The following is a 20,477-nucleotide window of genomic DNA, read 5'->3' on the forward strand; positions in this document are numbered from 1 at the left end:
CTAAAAGCGTACTAATTGGGAGAGCATAGTCTGTTTTGGTTTGTTTGATCTTTTCAAAATTCGATATGAAATCGGGATTTTGGCAAATCCAAATTTGCGAAAATGATAGGTACAAGACTGCCTTTACTGTTCCCTTTGGGCATTACGAATGGAATGTTATGCCCTTTGGTCTAAAAAATGCTCCTTCTGAATTTCAAAAAATCATGAATGACATTTTCAATCCTTATTCAAAATTTGTCATTGTTTACATTGACGATGTTTTAATTTTTTCTCAATCCATTGATCAATATTTTAAACATATAAATGTTTTTATCAATGTTATTAAACAAAACGGTCTTGCCGTTTCAAAATCAAAAATTAGTTTCTTTCAAACCAATATCAGATTCCTTGGACATAATATCCACCAAGGTACCATTATCCCTATCAGTAGGTCCATTGAATTTGCTGATAAATTTCCTGACAGGATCCTTGATAAAACCCAATTACAGAGATTTTTGGGATGTCTCAATTACGTTGGGGATTTCATCCCCCACCTAAATAACATCATCAAGCCTTTACATGATAGGCTTAGGAAAAATCCTCCCCCTTGGACTGATGTCCATACTAATGTCGTTAAAGAAATCAAAAACAAAGTCAGGAAGATAAATTGCCTATATCTTCCCATCCCCCAAGCCTTCAAAATCGTTGAAACTGATGCCTCAGACATAGGTTATGGAGGTATTCTTAAACAAAAAATCAAGTCTCATGAGCATATCATTGCATACACTTCAAAACATTGGAATTCTGCACAACAGAATTATTCTACTGTTAAAAAGGATGTTTTGGCAATTGTTTTATGCGTTTCAAAATTCCAATCTGATTTATTAAACCAAAAATTTTTAATTAGGGTAGACTGCAAGTCTGCCAAAGAAATTTTACAAAAAGATGTTAAAAATCTTGCCTCAAAACAAATTTTTGCGAGATGGCAAGCAATTTTAAGTGTTTTTGATTTTGACATAGAATATCTCAAAGGCACTTCAAACTCCCTTCCTGATTATCTTACCCGTGAATATTTACAGGATAAGTAAGATGCCTAGAAAGGCAGTTACCCCTTCTAGGGGAGGAACCACCAGAGGCGGCAAAGTCAGATTAGCTCTGACTCTAAATAAACCAAGACCACAATCTGCTTCAGCAGATTCAAAAACCTCTTCTTCTGGGTCATCGACCCCCATTGAGTCATCGACTCAAAAGGCAATCCAAGTTGTTGAGTCATCAACTCAGCAATCTGGAACTCCAAAAGAATCCTCCAAAAAGACTGATTCTGTTGTCAAAACCACCAAACAAACCAAAACAGACTATGCTCTCCCAATTAGTACGCTTTTAGCTATCCAACAAGGAAGCTTGAGTAGCCTACCAAATAAATCTTGGGCAGACATTGCCTCTGAAGAAGATATGGAATTAGATTTAGCAAGCCTAAACACTATACTCCAGACCTTCAACCAAACCCAAAAAACAATAACCAATAAAACAGAAGGGACCCTTGACCTTCAAAAGGGAAAACAAAAAACTTCAAACCCAAGCCATTATGTAGCCAAAGGAAAATTCTCCTCAGTCATACAAATGGAACCTGAATTTTGGGACAAAAACCCATAAAAGGCAATTACTAAAGTCTTCCCACCAGGATTTCATTTCAGACCATATCAGGCTAATAAAACCAGACAGTTTTATGAGTTTATCTTAGTGGATTCAGATTCTGTTTCCATTAAGCATTACAAGGACCACAAGGATCCGTCAGTTACCACCCATTCAACAATACAAATCCTGAAAGTCTTAACTCCAAAGGCTTTTGGAAAAAATTTAAATTCTTATAAAAAGTTTTCCCAACCATTTGATCCAGTAGGATATAATTATTGGGACTACATTGACGCATGGACAAGAACTTTCTGGTTCCAAAATAAACTTAACCGACATTCTTGGTTAATATATTTTAAAAAGAATCAGAATTATAACTTTCCAAATTGGTTCCTCCAATGGTGGGATTATTTTGGACCAATTGAAGAAATCCTTCCCACTCCTGTCAAAGAAGGATACAAAATTTACAAAGGCAGATATCTGCGAGAATCAAGAATTCCAGCAGATCTTAAATACTTCTCTGATTTTGCCCTGGCATGGGTATTCTCATGGCAATACAGATATGGCAAGACAGAAAATGAAAACACTCTCCCATTGTTACACAGGTATTCCTTTGTAAAATGGTGGAATCAATTCAATGCGGAACATGCTGGACCAGAAGGAGTTGCTGAATATTTTGGGAAAAATCCCAAATTATTAAATCTTGCTGACCCAGCAACATTCCAATTCCTTAATCAGAAATCCAAAATTGCAGCATTCTTATCAGGATGCGATACCAAAGAGAAAATGAAGAAAAATCTTCAAGATGTTTTCCTGTTATTACAAAGCCAAGAAGAAGGAGAATCTTCTAACCAAAATGCCAATATTGAAGAAAATCAAAATGAAGATGATTGTTTCAGTATTGACATTCAGGATCTTTAGAAACCGGTACTATAGTTAATAGTTCCAGTCACCAACCGGAACTGTAGAAATAGTACTTTAAGATTTTCTATATAAGGAGGCCTCGACTATATTGTGAGGTACCCTTTCATTTCAGCAAGATAAGAGAGATTTAAGAGAGAGAAGCTCTGAGAGAAAAACTTCTTGTAAGCCTTCTTCTTCTTTGGGATCTTTCAATAAAATTTGCTGTTTCAAATTATTTTCCTCTCTTCTCCCTCTTAGCCGGTCCTGTTCGGACTACCGTCGCTCCGGCTTTCTTCTCTTCTCCCTTCACTAGATCTGTGTTGGTTATACCACCGTTCTAGTTTCTTTATGAGCTAACTGTTTTACATACTGCACTTTTAATTTCTGCATATCATTTAGTAGTCCTGCTACTGCCTACTTTCCTTTCAGTCTTTTAATCTACATATTTTTGTTTCCTTGATTCACTAACTATAATCTGGTATCAGAGCCTGATGGGGAAGTAGGAATATAACTGTTAATTGTCTGTAACTATGTTCTTCTGGATCTGGACTTTAAATTCCTTTATGAAATTTCTGTAATTATGGTTTATAGGCTGGACAGCTGACAGGCCCTTCGGGTGAGATCAGTAATGATCGTCCCTGTCTGTAACAACGCCACGAACTAATGGTACCGAAATATTGCTTTTGTACAGTTCTTTGTTTTTAGAAAATCCTTTACTGGAAGTACAGCAGTTCTTCGTTCTTTTGAATAGGGCTGTAGCAGTAAGTCCCGTTTGGTTGAAAGGGCAGTAAGGCTAATTTGACGATGCTGTATTCAAAAGAAACAAAAGAACATAAGAAGCTGATGGCTATAGTAAAAGAATTTTCAGAATTTTGTAAAAAAAAAAAAAAAAAAAAGTCCACAAATAACCAGATCTAGTTGAATAAGTTATAAATAATTAACAGATGTATTGTTACGGAACCAAATGAGGGTGATGAGCCAGATGTTTTTATATAATGTCTAGACTCTTACGCTCTTTCTCTCGCATTTCCTTTCGTTCTGGCTCCAGTTCCTCCTCCTCCTCTCCAACTAAAACCAATCTCTTTAATGACCAGGAGAATCATTCTCCTGAAATTACACCCAAACACAACCTCTTCGACGAAGAAGTTCGTTTTGAAGAGATCAACCAAAGTATGGATGACTGGACCATCCCAGTCATTCCTCAGGATACTTTATATGTTCCTGAAGACCAACCTAAGAAAAACAGTTCTGATTATATTATCAAGACTGTTGAAAATAATATCCCTTTAGGGAAAGGTATAGGGGAAGAATTTCATCTCCTGTCTAAATCCTCCCTCAATGACCATAAAAGAAAGTACAAGTACCTTCACATAGGATGTGTTCAGGTAGCAATTAAACCTTTGATAGACATAGGCATAGATGCTGCTGTCTTAATTTGTCTCAGAGACATTCGTCATAATAAATTTGATGATTCTCTCATAGGAACAGTTGAAACCAGTCTCGGTCAAGGTCCGATTTATTTTAACTGTTTTCCCAACAAAACTGTGAGTCTTATGGATGAACACATCCTAGACTCCTTATTTCTTAATATTTGCTTTCATAGGTTAGACATGAAAGAGGGATCTATTCCCGCCGCATTAATCTATAGGATTCAGTATAAGGTCATGAATTCTTGTGCCTCTAGAGTCCTTCTCAAGCCTCAAAAGGGAGAAACTACTTTGTTTATCACTGATATGACAAAGGCTAATGTTTCTCTACCTAGAATTATTAAATGGGATGAGGTTACTCTCCCAGAAAAATAGGTGATGGATAAAGCCTCACCTAGTGTTCCTCGTCCTGCTCCTCAAATACAGGACATCTCACAGGACAATTCTGGAAAGGTTGAAATAACCTTTGATAGGAGAAACTCTTTCTCCTCTAGGATCGATGCTTATAGTAATCGATCTGATTTTGTCTCTGCTAGGAGATCTTTTTCTTCTAGATCTTATGTTAGACCTGATATTCCTAGGTCTGTTAATCATGACCCCTCTCTAAATCTTCAAGGTTTAGACACTTCTTCTAGGATTCCTAGAAATGTTTATCAGACTTCTGAAAAAGAAGACGAAAATCAGAGTATCCAAACTCCAACTTACTCTTCCCTTAATGAGTCTTATGATGTTATCTCATAAATTCATTATAGATAAGGAAACCCTCAGGAAAGATTTTTACTCTGAGGATTGGAAACCTCAAAGAGAGTGGTTCTTTCAAAATTATAGGGGAAAAGACAGGTCTGCTATCCAAGAGAAATTCTATCAATTTCTCGAAAAAGTCAAACAAAATATTCCATTCTTTGATTGGTATCATGCTTATACCATTCGAAATAATATTAATTATCCCTGGCAAGAAGATGTTATTAGTACCTCCTCTGCTAATGTTATAACCTGGCAAATCAAAGATGGACAAATAGTCCAAAGTGATTTACCGCCCACATCTCAATACCAATTGCCTAATTTGAAAGACAAAGGCGGTAACCCTGTTACTGCCACTCCTTTCAAGTCTAAAAGTGCTGATGAGCCTATCACTCCTCATGACATCCAAGGCCTTATGGAACAGGCCAATTATACCAATAAATACCTTCAGGTTTTAGGAGAGAAAATCTCTGTTAATCCTGTCAAAACAAAAATTGAAGAAACTGCTTCTTCATCCTCCCAACCACAACTAGAAAAACCTCTTTTTAAACCTTTTAAGATTAGCGCCAAAGCTAAGCAGAAAATCTTAGAACTTAGGCAAAAAGAGAAAACCAAAATAAATGAGGAAAACCAAAACGAGTTGCTTAGTAAAATTACTAGTCTCCTCACTACCATTCCCGACACTCCTCAACCTTCTGAAGAATCTAGTGCTAAACCCAGGACTAGGTCTCTTGCCAAAACTATCAATGCCATCTCTAAGGCTGATTCAGAACATTGTTCTGAAACAGACTCTGTTTTAGCCATTAATCCTATCAATAATTGGAAAAATTCTTCCAAGCTTTATTATAATAGAGCTACTGCTCCTGATCTTATTTTAGAAGAAAAACAAGATTTTATTCAAAGTTTTAATTCTAATGATATTTATATTTGGAATATCGATGGATTATCTGAATATAATATCATTGCCAAACTTCAAAATATGTCGGTTGTCGCTATGGGCTATTTTACTAACCAAAATATGCTTGAAGACACCATTGTCTATATTCTTGTTGCCGATTTTACTGGCCAACTCAAAGGTTGGTGGGATAATTATCTCACTGAAGCTGACAGAGATAACATTCTCTCTGCAGTTAAAATTAATGATAAAGGAAAAACCATTGTCAGTGACAATGAGCATCTCCCTGATGCTGTGTATACGTTATTATACACAATATCCCAACATTTCCTAGGTGATCCTTCTCTTTGGAGGGAAAGATCTGGTGAGTTACTTTCAAAACTCAAATGTGATTCCTATATATATATATATATATATATATAAATAGATAGATTGTATATTATTTTGAATTTTATGAGGAAAATAAGAAAGAGAAAAGAAAATATGATGATGAAATTCAATATATATTGAAAACCTGATAGAACTTACAAATATGGTAAAACTTCTTGTACAATCTTTCAAAGAAACTTAGATTTTACACTGAAAGATTTGGAAGGGTTTTTCTTAAAACTATTGAGCTGGTGATTTGCTCGTGCTTTCAAATGAGCTTGAGTTTACAATTTATAGTGTAAAAATTTACTATTCTACGATTCTTTCTTATCTGGTGATGTCCTTGATTTATTGCAATTATTTCTTTTTTTGTCACGTTTGTTGTCTTCTAGTACAATTATTTCTTCTTTTGTCAAGTTTTCTTTTATTTTAATCTTATCACTTACTTTTTTGTCAAATTTTCTTTTGCTTTAGTCTTATTACTTTTGTCTTTGGTTATTCTCTTGTTTTCTACAGAGATATTCTATAGCAGTCATCTTTATTATTGAAAAAGCCATAATTGTCATTTTCAACTGGACTCAAACTTCTCCGATCTTTTTCTGATGTAATACTGGTGACTTCTGGTGAAATTGTTTTAATGATTTTTTTGAATTTTTTTTTTGAATTTGCTGCACTTAGACTGGCTACAAATCTTACCTCTTGCTGGGAAAATTCTTGATTCTGTTTTTCTTTAAGAGTTTCTTGAGTAAGCTTAGGACTTTGAACATTATTTTATATCACATGATTAATTTTTGTAGTTTTCAGAAGATTGAAATTGAAGTTAATCTACCACTTGACTTTTATGGTTCAAATTAATAATTGGACTGATGAATCATATTCTAATTTTGCTGAATCATATTGCCACATCATTATTCAAGAAATTCCTTGTGATGCAATAAAGGAAATAAACTTATATGGTTTTGATAGGTTAGTTTTTTCAGAAAAAAGTTTGAAAGTTCTTTGTGCTTTTTCTGGTAATATTTCTTGAACTAATCTGATATTATAGAATCAAGCAGAAAATCATTTTGAGAAATGTAAAGAAATCTCCTTTTTAAACCAAATAAACCAGGAATGAGTGTTTGGTATAAGAAAAAGAAATTTTTTTCATATTTTAATATAATCAAAATAATTATATTGTACTGGTTGATATTCTATGGTAAATTTGCGATAATAATACAAATGATGTCTCCATTCTTTTGGAGTCAGTATTTGACAGATTTTGAATTTTGAAAAAATTATTTCTTGTTTCTCATTTTTCTTATGAATTAATTCTATGAACTTTGAATTAATAAGAATTAGCTCATAGAATTCTCTTTTTTATTTAGAAGAAGATGAAATCACATGACAATTTGGTGAAAATACTCTTTTTGCTATTTTAGTACGATTTAATTTGAACCATTTTGGCTCTATCTCCATTAATGGTAACCAATAGAGTTTCTCATAGTATTCTGGTATTTGGTTCGTCTTTTCTATGGGCTTCTGATATATTTGTTCAGCCTATTGGGGTAGCTTTCTGGTTTGACTTGGTTGGAAAGGTTGGTTTTGCAAATTCTGAGTGAGCTTAGCTAAAACTGTGAATCTATTTGGTAGAGAAGGTTGGACTGACTTTATTGTTGTTTGTAAAATTTGTAAGTTAGTCATAGGTTTTTTACCTTTATCTTTGACAACAGTGACATCACGCTGATGTCATCGGCAACATCACGCTGACATCACGTTTATATCATCGGCGACATCACGTTGACATCATCGCTTATGTCATTGGTGATCTCACGCTGACATCATCGCTTGCATCATGCTGACATTATTGCTTACATCACATTGACGCCGACATCTTCAAAAATTTTCTATAAATAAGGGGTTTCACATGAAATTTTCATTTCTTCATTCCTATCCAAGGTTCTCAAAGGTTCTAAGGCTATATCTTACCATTTTCTCCCATACTAAACCTCCTAAACTTAGATTTTTCCTCAGATCTGTGATTCTACGTCCGTTCTAAAAGATTTCAAGTAAGTTTCTCTAAGTTTGAAGTTAGATTTACCGTTCATTTTCTTAAGAATACCATGAACATTTATAAGAAAAAGAAGAAGAAAAATGAGCAGTAAATCTAACTTCAAACTTAGAGAAACTTACTTGAAATCCTTTAGAACGGACGTAAAATCACAGATCTGAAGAAAAATTTAAGTTTAGGAAGTTTAGTATGAGAGAAAATTGTGAGATATAGTCTCACAACCTTTGAGAACCTTGGATAGGAGTGAAGAAATGAAAATTTCATGCGAAGCCCCCTATTTATAGAAAATTTTTGAAGATGTCAGCGTTAATATGATGTAAGCGATAATGTCAGCATGATGCAAGCGATGATGTCAGTGCTAACATGATGCAAGCAATGATGTCAGCATGATGCAAGCGATGATGTCAGCGTGAGATCACCAATGACATAAGCGATGATGTCAACGTGATGTCGCTGATGATATAAACGTGATGTCAGCGTGATGTTGCCAATGACATCAGCGTGATGTCACTGTTGTCAAAGATAAAGGTAAAAAACCTATGACCAGCTTACAAATTTTACAAAAAACAATAAAGTCAGTCCAACCTTCTCTACCAAATAGATTCACAGTTTCAGCTAAGCCCACTCAGACTTTGCAAAACCAACCTTCCCAACCAAGTCAGACCAGAAAGTTACCCCAATAGGCTGAACAAATATATCAGAAGCCCATAAAAAAGACGGACCAAACACCAGAATACTATAAGAAACCCTATGGGTTACCATTACTGGAGATAGAGCTAGAATGGTTCAAATTAAATCGTACTGAAATAGTAAGAAGAATATTTTCACTAAATTGTCATGTGATCCCATCCTCTTCTGTATAAAAAAGAGAACTCTATGAGCTAATTCTTATTGATTCAAAGTCCATAGAATTAACTCATAAAAAAATGAGAAACAAGAAATAATTTTTTCAAAATTCAAATACTAACTCCTAAAGAATGGGGACATCATTTGTATTGTTATCGCAGATTTACCATAGAATATCAGTCAGTACAACATAATTATTTTGATTATATTAAAGCATGAGAAAAGTTTCTTTTTCCTTAGACCTGACACTTATTCCTAATTTATTTGGTTCAGAAAGAAGATTTCTTTATATTTTCTAAAATGATTTTCTACTTGGTTCCATAATATCGGACTAGTTCAAGAAATATTACTAGAAAAAGCATAAATAGCTTTCAAGCTTTTTTATGAAAAAACTAGCTTCCCAGAACCATATAAGTTTATTTCCTTTATTGCATCACAAGGAATTTCTTGGATAATGATGTGGCAATATGATTCAGCGAAATTAGAATATGATTCATCAGTCCAATTATTAAATCGAACCATAAAAGTCGAGTGGTGGATTAATTTCGATCTCAATCTTCTGAAGATTACAAAAATTAATCAGTGGATACAAAATAATGTTCAAAGTCCCAAGCTTACTCAAGAAACTTTTAAAAAAAATAGAATCAAGAATTTCTTCAACAAAAGGCAAGATTTCTAGCCAGTCGAAGTGCAGCAGGTTCGAAAGACGAATTAAAGAAAATCATTGAAATTATTTCACCAAAAGTCACCAGTATTACATCAGAAAAAGATCAGAGAAGTTTGAGTCCAGTTGAAGATGACGACTATAGCTTTTTCGATAATGGAGATGACTGCTATGAAATATCTCTGTAGAAGACAAGAGAATAACCAAAGACATAAGTGATAAGACTAAAGCAAAAGAAGATTTGACAAAAGAGGAAGTGATAAGACTAAAGCAAAAAAAAGACTTGACAAAAGAAGAAATAATTGCATTAGAAGACAACGGACGTGACAAAAGAAGAAATAATTGAAATAAATCAAGAACATCACCAGATAAGAAAGAATCTTAGAATAGTAAATTTTTACACTATAAATTGTAAGCTCAAGCTCATTTGAATTTCATCATCATGTTTTTTACTCTCTTCGTTATTTTCCTCATAAAAAATCTGAACAATATACGATCCTTACCACTATATATATATATATATATATATATATATATAATATTTATAAAAAGATATTAATCATTTATATTAATGTTATATTTGAATATCAAGAATTATATTTTACAAAAAAAATAAAATACATGTGATCTTTTTTTATATAAGTAACTAAGTCAAAACATTTTTCTTACTATAAACACAAAAATTTTACATACTTTATCTCTGATTTAGTTAAAATTATACATAAAAATTAGTAGTCTTATCTAAAAAAAATATAAAACTATCATAAAAAGAAATTTCTACTTTTATACTAGTTAATTCTATCTAGCCATATCGGATGATTAAGAGCCGAATGTTAGTTGTATCAAGTTGGAAATTAGGTATATTCTAAATACAAGATTAAGTTATAATTATAGGTCTTTTCTCATAAGTTTAGTGCCTAGAATTCTTTTAAATATTATAATAGTAAAATTACATTTGATTCTTATTTTTAAACTCATTTATGATTTAGTTTCTATACTTAAAATTTAAGTTTTGGTCCTTATATAAATTTTTGTAACAAGACTAAAATGTTAACCACAAAGATTAAAATGTTACAAAAATACTTGTATAGAATAAATTGTAATTTTTTTTAATATAAGACTAATTAATAAATGTCTAATAATTATATAAACTAAATATATAATTTAATTTAAAATATATATTAACTATTGAAATAAATTAACGTGACGAAGTACTTAATAATTTTATGTAATTTTAATTACATAAAATTAATTTATTTGATAAGAAGGTTCAAATCAAAAGTTTGATCGAATAAGTTTATATTTTTTTTATAAAAAGTTATTAAATAATATAAATATCTAAATTTGACATTTAATGTTAACGAATTTTAACAAATATACACTCTCTTTCTCTCTATATAAAAAGAGTGACACAAAATATATTTTTGAGTATAATTTTTAATATTGTCAATAAATTAAAATGCAATATAAATAAGATTCTTATATTAATTATTAGATTTAAATTGTTAAATTAGTTTATTAATTTATGTTTTTGTTTTATTTTAATTTTTTAAATTATATTATTTATTATCTTCTTCGTCAATTTTATAAAAAATAAAATAAAATAAAATAACTTCAATATACGTTATGAGTTTCTATATAAACGCTAACTCAATAAATCAACAAATTGAGTAATAAATCAATAGTTGATTTTGTTACGTCAACCTGCACAATTGAGTAATAAATCAACAAATTGAATAATCAATTAATAATTGATTTTGTTATGTTAATATATATTTTTAAATATTAAATTTATTCTAATAATTTTAAAAAAAATATTTTAATAATATAAAAGTGTCATAAAATATTGTTTATAAACATTTTTTATTAAATAATAATAAATGATTTTTCATTTAAAACTGTATCTCTTTTTTAAAAAGTAATTAAAATATTCTATAATTTCTAAAATTCTATTAGGAAGTTGTGAAGTATGTATGACTGGATATTAGTAAATAGTTTATTAAAATTAAAATTCATTTAAAGACATTTAATTATAATAAAATTGCATAATAATTTTATAGGTATGTATTTCATAATATGCATTTCTTATTATATTTATTTATATAGAATTTTTATATTTATTATTTTCTTATCAACTCTTATTATATCTCTTGTTCAGGTACTTTTAATAAATTTCAATAATTGTATGTTAAATGATTTAAGTTTATATAACATAAAGGTTTGAAAAGGTTGGACCTCAATCAATTATCTAATTATTTTAGAGTTTTATACTCTAAATGAAGATTATTTAAAAATAAATACAGTATTATTAAAATAATTACATATTTATAAAAGTGTAAAATTTAAATTATGAATATTTTTCAAAATACATATGCTAAATAAATTTGTTACAATTTTTTATGTTATAAAATTCTTAAAACAAATTAGCAAAAAAATATATTCTTAAAACAAAATTTTATTTTAAATATTAATAAAAATGATCAATTTTCAATTTAAAAATAAGAAAATCATTATATATTTTTCTCAATTTATGCTGCATGTTTTTATTTTAATTTCCTGAAAAATAATTAAATTTTAAATATTAATTAAAATAATCTAATTTTTAGGTATATATTTTTAGACATTATATTTATTAAAAATATTTTTAATTAAAATTTAATATTTTCAAATTCACATACTCAATATATATTATATTATAAACACTAATTATAATATTATTAAAATATATGTTTATATTCTTAAACATAATATTTATTAGAAGAATGCAGTCAACTTTACCTGTAATATTTTGTATGCTATTGATTTTTTTTCTTTTTATAATCATGCCCTATATTTTATTCTAAAATTGTCTTTAGACGTAAACCCTACAGCAGTTAACTGTTAAATATAATGTTCTCTACAGAAATAATGAAGAATATTATTTGTTTTAAAATAGTCTACGGTTAGTTTTAATTTTCATTTAAAATTATTCCCATAAAGTTTTAAATATAACATTAATTTGAAAAAAAATATTAATTGAATTATTAATCTTTAATTTTAAAAAGTATACCATATTTTTCTATATTTTTCCATATAAAAATTCATCAATAATAATAGTTGCAACTTATCTTAATTATCTTAAAAAGTAATGACCTTTTGACTAAATTATAGTAATTATGATATTTTTTTTATGCCCAGTTAGACTATAAATATAGATTGAAACTAAATTTCATTTGAGAAAAGAGAAATATTACTCATAAATTTGTGTTTTATTTGTCATAGTATTCAAAATGCTTGGGAATATATACTCTTTTGTGCTATTGCTTTTTTTCACTGATGTAGTTATAACACAAACTTCTTATTCAAATGACAATAATACAAATTTTTCATCACCAGTTTCGTATTTAAATGGCAACAACCTTTCAAGTAGGTTATTCTATGTTCTTCCTAAAGGCGATGTTTCACCTTTTAGAAATTCAAATGGTAGTAATAAAAACTCTCCATTAGCTTCTCATTCAAATGCCAATAACATTCAAAGTAGACAATTCCATGTTCTTCCTAAAGGTAACGTTCCACCTTTTGAAAATTCAAATGGCAGTAATAAAAACTCCCCACTAGTTTCTCGTTCAAATACCAATAACATTCCACATAGAGTGTTCCATGTTCTTCCTAAAGGAGACGTTCCACCTTCTGAAAATTCAAACGGTAGCAATAAAAATCCTCCACCAACTTTGTACTCAAATGGCAACAACATTATAAGAAGTGTATTCCATGTTCTTCTAAAAGGGGCATTCCACCTTCAGGAAATTCAAATGGTAGCAATAAAAAGCCCACCAGCTTCTCATTCAAATACCAACAACATTCAACATAGAGTGTTCCATGCACTTCCTAAAAGAGGCATATCACCTTCTGGAAATTCAAATGGAAGCAACAAAAACCCTCTCCACCAACTTTTTATTCAAATGGAAACAACATTATAAGAAGTATATTCCATGTTCTTTCTAAAGGGGGCTTCAACCTTTGAGAAATTCAAATGGTAGCAATAAAAACCCTCCATCAAATTCTGATTCAAATACCAACAACATTCCATATAGAGCATTTCATGTTCTTCCCAAAGGAGGCATTCCACCTTCTGGAAACTCAAATGGAACCAATAAAAATTCTCCATAGACTTTTAATTCAAATTCTAACAACATTCTAAGTGATGCATTCCATGTTCTTCCAAAAAAAAGGATGTTCCACCTTCTGGAAATTCAAATGGTAGCAATAAAAATCCTCCACCAGCTTCTTATTCAAATACCAACAACATTCAACATAGAGTGTTTCATGCTCTTCCCGAAGGAGGCATTCCACCTTCTAGAAATTCAAATGGAAGCAACAAAAATCCTCCACCGACTTTTAATTTAAATTCCAACAACATTCTAAGTAGTGTTGGAACGTACGTAAAAGATAAAGATGCAGAAAGAATCAATTGTACTCTCTGTCATTATTGAAGAATAAATCTGGCTAATTTATAGCCTTACATAAGAATGAAAAACTGCAAAACTACCTATGCGCATATGACGCGCTGTTTCCTAATAATGCGATGGACTTATTCAAAACATAACTGTTCCTAAAAATATGGAAACACATCATACACTAACAAATCCTCCCTTAAACTAAATGCTATATGCAATCAGTTTATATCAAACTCTGCACACACTCCTAGTGACCTGCGTAACGTTAAGAAGGTATCCAACTTGAAAGGTTTGGTCATAATATCATCCACTTGTTCTTGTGTCCCACAATGCATCATCTTGATAGTTCCAATCTTTGTGAGATTTCGAAGGAAATGAAATCGGACATCAATATGTTTACAACGACCATGCATCACTGGATTCTTTGAAAGCTTAATAACAGAGCTACTGTCACAATAAATTACAATAGCCTGGCTTTGTATTCTATACAATTTTCCCAACACCCTTTTCAACCATATGGCTTGACAAGCACATGATGTTGCACCTATAAACTTTGCCTCTGTGGTTGATAAACTCACAATTGGTTGTTTCTTTGATGACCAAGAAACAACAACTGAACACAATAAGAAAACATAGCCTGAAGTACTTTTCCTGTCATCTAAATCCCCTGCATAATCACTGTTAGTGTAAGCAAGAAGTTCGTTGTTTCCTCCCTTTTGGTAGAAAATGCCAAACTCAGTTGTTCCCTTTAAATATCTTAGCACTCTTTTGGTTGCCAGTAAATGTAGCTCAGTCAGATTCTCCATGTACCTGCTACTTAAGTTCACCACAAACATCATATCGGGTCAAGTGGATGTTAGATACATAAGACTTCCCACAATTTGTTTGTAATAAGTCTTATCCACCTTTACACCAGTGTCGTTCTTTGTGAGTTTAACACCAGGAACAATTGGGGTTTGCACTGAATTGCTTTTATCCATTCCAAACCATTGTAGCATTTCTAATGCATATTTCTTTTGACATAAAAAAATGTCATCTGTTCGTTGCATTACTTCAAAACCCAAAAAATATCTCATTTTACCAAGATCTGTCACGGCAAATTTATGTTTCATGGAGCTTTTGAATTTTGCAAACATCAACTCATCATTGCCAGTAAAAATAAGGTCATCAACATATAAACTAACAATTAATACTATGCCTTCCTTTTCTCTCTTCACAAACAGAGTATACTCGTAGTCACACTTCTCAAATCCTTCCTTCAAAAAATATGCTTCTATGCGGCTGTACCAAGCACGTGGTGCTTGCTTAAGTCCATAAAGGGCTTTTTTCAATTTATACACTTTATGCTCAGCCCCTTTATGTTCATAACCACAAGACTGGCCTACATACACTGTTTCATCCAATTCTCTATATAAAAATGCGGACTTTACATCTAGTTGATAGAGTGTCCATCCCTTTTGAGCTGCAAGTGCTACCACCAAGTGAATTGTCTCCATGCGAGCCACTGGTGCAAATACTTCAGTATAGTCTACCCCATATTCTTGTGCATACCCATTCACTACAAGCTTAGCCTTGTACTTGTCCACTTCACCATTTTCTTTGAATTTGGTCTTATAAATCCACTTTACTCCAGCTTTCTTAGCTCTGTAGGTAATTCCATCAATTCCCAAGTGCCATTTTTGTTTATTGCTTCCATCTCCTCATCCATAGCTTTCCTCCATTTTGGAATTTTTACAGTAGCAGCAAAGTGTGTGGGATCACTGTCACCAGCTGCAGACATAGCCAAATGAGCTTCTGGACTGTCTTCAAAAAGTTCTTCTCCGATTTCGTAATCTGCCATCCAAAGGGGTGGTCTTCTATGCCTTTGTTGAACGGGACTAGCATCCTCTTTTAGGGTATCAAGATCATGTTCTGGGGTATCAGGATCATGGCGTACCTGATGTTCTGCATCTGCAACCTCGTGTTCTTCATCTGTGACAGCATCCACATCCTTATCGCCTTAATCTAATTCACATAAGATGGCTTTTGCATGCTTCTTATCCCAATCCCAGCTTTTATCTTCATCAAAGACAATGTCCCTGCTGATGATGATCTTTTGTGAAATCAGATCATAAATTTTGTAAGCTTTTGATACTTCACTAACCCCCAACAGAACACAACATCGACTTTTATCATCTAGCTTGGTATGTGTGGCATCAGGCACATGAACATGAGAAAGGCATCCAAAAACTCTAAAATACTTAACTGAAGGCTTGACTCCACTTCAGACTTCTTCCGGCGTTTTATTTCTCATTGCTAATGTGGGACTTCGATTCAAAATATGCACAGACTAGGTGGCAACTTCAGCCCAAAAATTTTTGGGCATCTTCTTTTCTGAGAGCATGTTTCGAACCATGTTTATAATGGTTCAGTTCTTTTGTTATGAAATCCCATTCTGCTGTGGAGTGTATGCAGCCGTCAATTGCCTCCGTATAACATTGTCAGAGCAAAAATTGGTGAAGTCTTGAGAGGTAAACTCTCCCCCACGATCAATGCGCAGACCTCTGATTAAGGAGTCAGCTTCTTTTTCAACATGAATTTTAAAATTCTTAAAGGCAAAAAGAGCTTCTGACTTTTCGATCAAGAAATAAATCCAAGTTTTCCTACTAAAATCATCAATAAAGGTGAGCAGGTACCTCTTTTTGCTGTTGGAGATAGGTGTGATTGGTCCACAAATATCAGCATGAATTAGTTGCAGAACTTATGTAGCCCTCCACGTACTTTTCCTTGGAAATGAATCGCGTGATTGCTTCCCAACCAAATAGTCCTTGCATAGTTTGGTAGATGCCTTCATCGTTGGTAAACCATATACCATATTCTGCTGGTAAAGCATATTTAAACCCTGAAAATTCAAATATCCATATCTGCAATGCCAAAGATGCATTATATCCTCTGTAACTGTGTGAAAACAAGTGGATTTGGTAAGGGGAGATGTCGCAACCGGGCGATCGCAACGGTACGACGGATGACAAACTTGTTCCAAAATATTAGAGGAGTCGCCACCAAAGTTTATTTTTAAGAAAAACCTTGGAAAAACTTAAATATAATACAATCTTTGAAACCAAAAAATGAGTTCGGGAGTCATTTACGTGTAGGGAAGGTATTAGCACCCTACAACGTCCGTTTAAAAAACGGTTACCTAAAATTAATTGTACAAAATTATTCTAATTTTGAAAAATATTTATTTAATCCCTAAACATTAATTATTTTATTTTAGAAGAAGAAATATTATTTATTGAAATATTATTCAGGTTATTTTAAAAATTATTTTGACTTGACGGGTACGGTTCCCGCTCCTACGTATCCCCGGATGCAATGGGGAACTCAAAGCCACGTAGTTCTATCTAAAAATTATGAAATTAGTTGATTATAATTAAGTTTAGTAAAAGAAAAATTTATTTTAGAATTAAAATTATTTTTCGTAAAAATTATAATGTTTAGGATACAAGATAATGCAATTATACATGTACCCTACGAGAAAACAATACAGAAAGTGAAGGAAGATCACACAACTATACTGCAAATCATTAAGAAATATTTTATTCGTAAATGGAGTATTTGAATTTGAATTTTGATTATGATTAATATTGAAAGAAATTTAAGATAGCGTAAGCTATACATAAACTTCTTATAATTTATTAGACTATCGAAGACAATGTAAATTACACATCGATATTATAAAAATTTATAAAATGAATAAATGATAGTAATTTAATTTATCAAAATTTGAAACATGACTTAAGAAAATAAAAAAAAATAATTCTATTTGAATTGATTAAAGAAGATACTCATTTAATAAAAAACATTAAAAATTTTATTTGATAGATTTATATTATATAAAACCTAAGGTAACGTTGGTACACATAGATTTTGACAATTTATAAGCATAAAGGTAGAGTCGCTACACATTAGCATTATAAATTATTTCTTAATAAAATAATTTAGATTTAAATTAGTTGATTGATTTGTAAATTAGTATTTAGAAGAGAAATACATCTTGCATTATTATTAAAGTGATTAACTAATTAATTAATAACAATATGTGATAAGTTAATATTGCATAAAGTCTTGGTAACGTAGGTACACATTGACTTTATCAATTTATAATACATGACGATAGAGAAGCTATACGTTAGTATTATAAATTGATACAATTATATTATTATTTATTAATTAATTATAAAAAAATAAGTAATTTAGTATTCACAATATAGAATAAAATAATCACAGATATAAAATTAAATCGCATTAATATGATACAAATATACAATAAATAAAATAAAAGATAACAATCCTAAAAAATAATATATAAATAATGAAATATAAAAAAGAAAATAATTTAAAAAAAAATCAACTCAGATATGATATTGTAAAGTAAACGGTATCAAGAGATTTTAAATAAATAAAATAAAATAAAATAATTTAAACAAAGTTAACATAAAAAAAAACTCATTCATTAAATAAATTAATAATTATCATAATAACAAATAATAATGATGATGAATAAATAAATAAAACTAAAACAATAAATTATATGTTGAACTAAATAATGATAAAAATAAAATAAATAAAAAATTCAAACAAAAAAATAATAAAAAAAATAAAAAAAGGATAAAATGGTCTCAAATTTTAAATTTTCAGATTTGAGAGGGAATGACTTTAGGGTTAGGGGTGTGCTTTTCTCCAAGAAAAACAAAAAAAGGTTATGAAAGGGTGAAGGTGAGGTTAATGGAGGCCATGGTTTTGAGTGGTGAAGGTTATTGAGAGCAAAAGGAAGAGGAATGAGACAAGGTAGGGAAAAAGTTTTTTTTTTATGGTGAGTTTTGTGTTTGTGGATGATGATAGATGGAGGAATGGGTGGAGAGGTGGTGAGACATGGATATTTGAAATGGTGGTTTAAAATATTTTTTTATCATTTGAGATTGATTTGATATAGGAAATGTTTATTCAAAATATAAATATGTATGAAGAAGAAGAATGTGTAGAATGTATGATGAAGCTTACTTGATGTTCTTGAAAATTTTTGCTTGCCTCTTGTTCTTCCTCCTTTCCACTAACCTTTCTTTCTCTCTATTTTCTCTTTTTCTCTCCCCGTTTTAGAATGCCTCCTCTCAAAAATTTTTTAGCCTCCTCTGATGTCTCCCTGCTCCATGGTCCTTTTTTCCTTTTATTGTTAGGGTTTTCACAAAAGGCCCAAAATTCTGAATTTTTCCTTTTTTATGTATAAAGTAACATTGGTTCAAGAATTTAATTATTTGTCATATTCTATTTTCCTTTTAAAAATTAATTCTAAAATTTTCCTATTTTATTAAGACAATTTTTTGTTTTCTTTTTGTTTTTTTGTTTTGTTTTTGTTTTTGTTTTGTTTTTTAAAACCTTTTGATTCCATTCTTCTTTTGTAATATTAAAATTCAGATTTTTTTATTTTTTATTTTTTCATTTTTATTTTTATTTAAAAAAAAAATTAAATCAAAATTTTAGTGTTCACAGGAGAGATGACATCCAGTAGGAATATTCGATTGGAAGATATGCTGGTTTCCATGAGTAAACCATTTTTAGGATGAAACACTTTGCACTTGCCATGTTGGAAAAGAATACTAAGTCCCTTTTCTTGTAATTGGCTAATATTGAGTAAGTTGTTCCTTAAATCTGGCACAAAAAAGACGCCAGTAACAATATAAGTGTTGCCATTCAAGTATAACTGAACATTGCCTTTGCCAGTTACAGCCATACTAGAATTATTGCCTAGTTTGACTGAGTCTTTGTAATTTTCATCAAGATATGAGAAGTATTCCTTTTTCCTGCACATGTGATTACTGCATCCAGAGTCAAGGAACCACACAATATCTTCATTTGCCTTGGTTATGTCTCTGTCAACCATCAATAGCATTTTTTCGTCATTTTTGACATAGTTGGCCTCTCTTTTTTGGTTTGAACATTCCCAGTTGAAATGTCCAAGTTGATGACACGTGTAGCACTCCACAGTGGATTTGTCAAAGCCTTGTCTACTGCGTCCTTGGCCTCGTCCACGTCGTCCAAAGCCTCCACGACTTCCACGTCTATGCTTAGAAGACTATTGCTTCTACTTTGGATCAGGCCCCGTGATGGAGCTCTGATATCAAAATGTTGGAACGTACGTAAAAGATAAAGATGCAGAAAGAATGAATTGTACTCTCTGTCATTATTGAAGAATAAATCTGGCTAATTTATAGCCTTACATAAGAATGAAAAACTGTAAAACTACCTACGCAAATATGGCGTGCTGTTTCCTAATAATGCGATGGACTTATTCAAAACATAATTGTTCCTAAAAATATGGAAACACATCACACACTAACAAGTAGTGCATTCCATGTTCTTCCTAAAAGGGATGTTCCACCTTTTGAAAATTCAAATGGTAGCAATAAAAATCTTCCACCAGCTTCTCATTCAAATACCAACAACATTCAACATAGAATGTTCCATGCTCTGCCCAAAGGAGGCGTTCCACCTTCTTGAA

Source organism: Abrus precatorius, unplaced genomic scaffold (assembly GCF_003935025.1).
Source record: "Abrus precatorius isolate BTA unplaced genomic scaffold, Abrus_2018 Scaffold2, whole genome shotgun sequence".
Classification (NCBI taxonomy): domain Eukaryota; kingdom Viridiplantae; phylum Streptophyta; class Magnoliopsida; order Fabales; family Fabaceae; genus Abrus; species Abrus precatorius.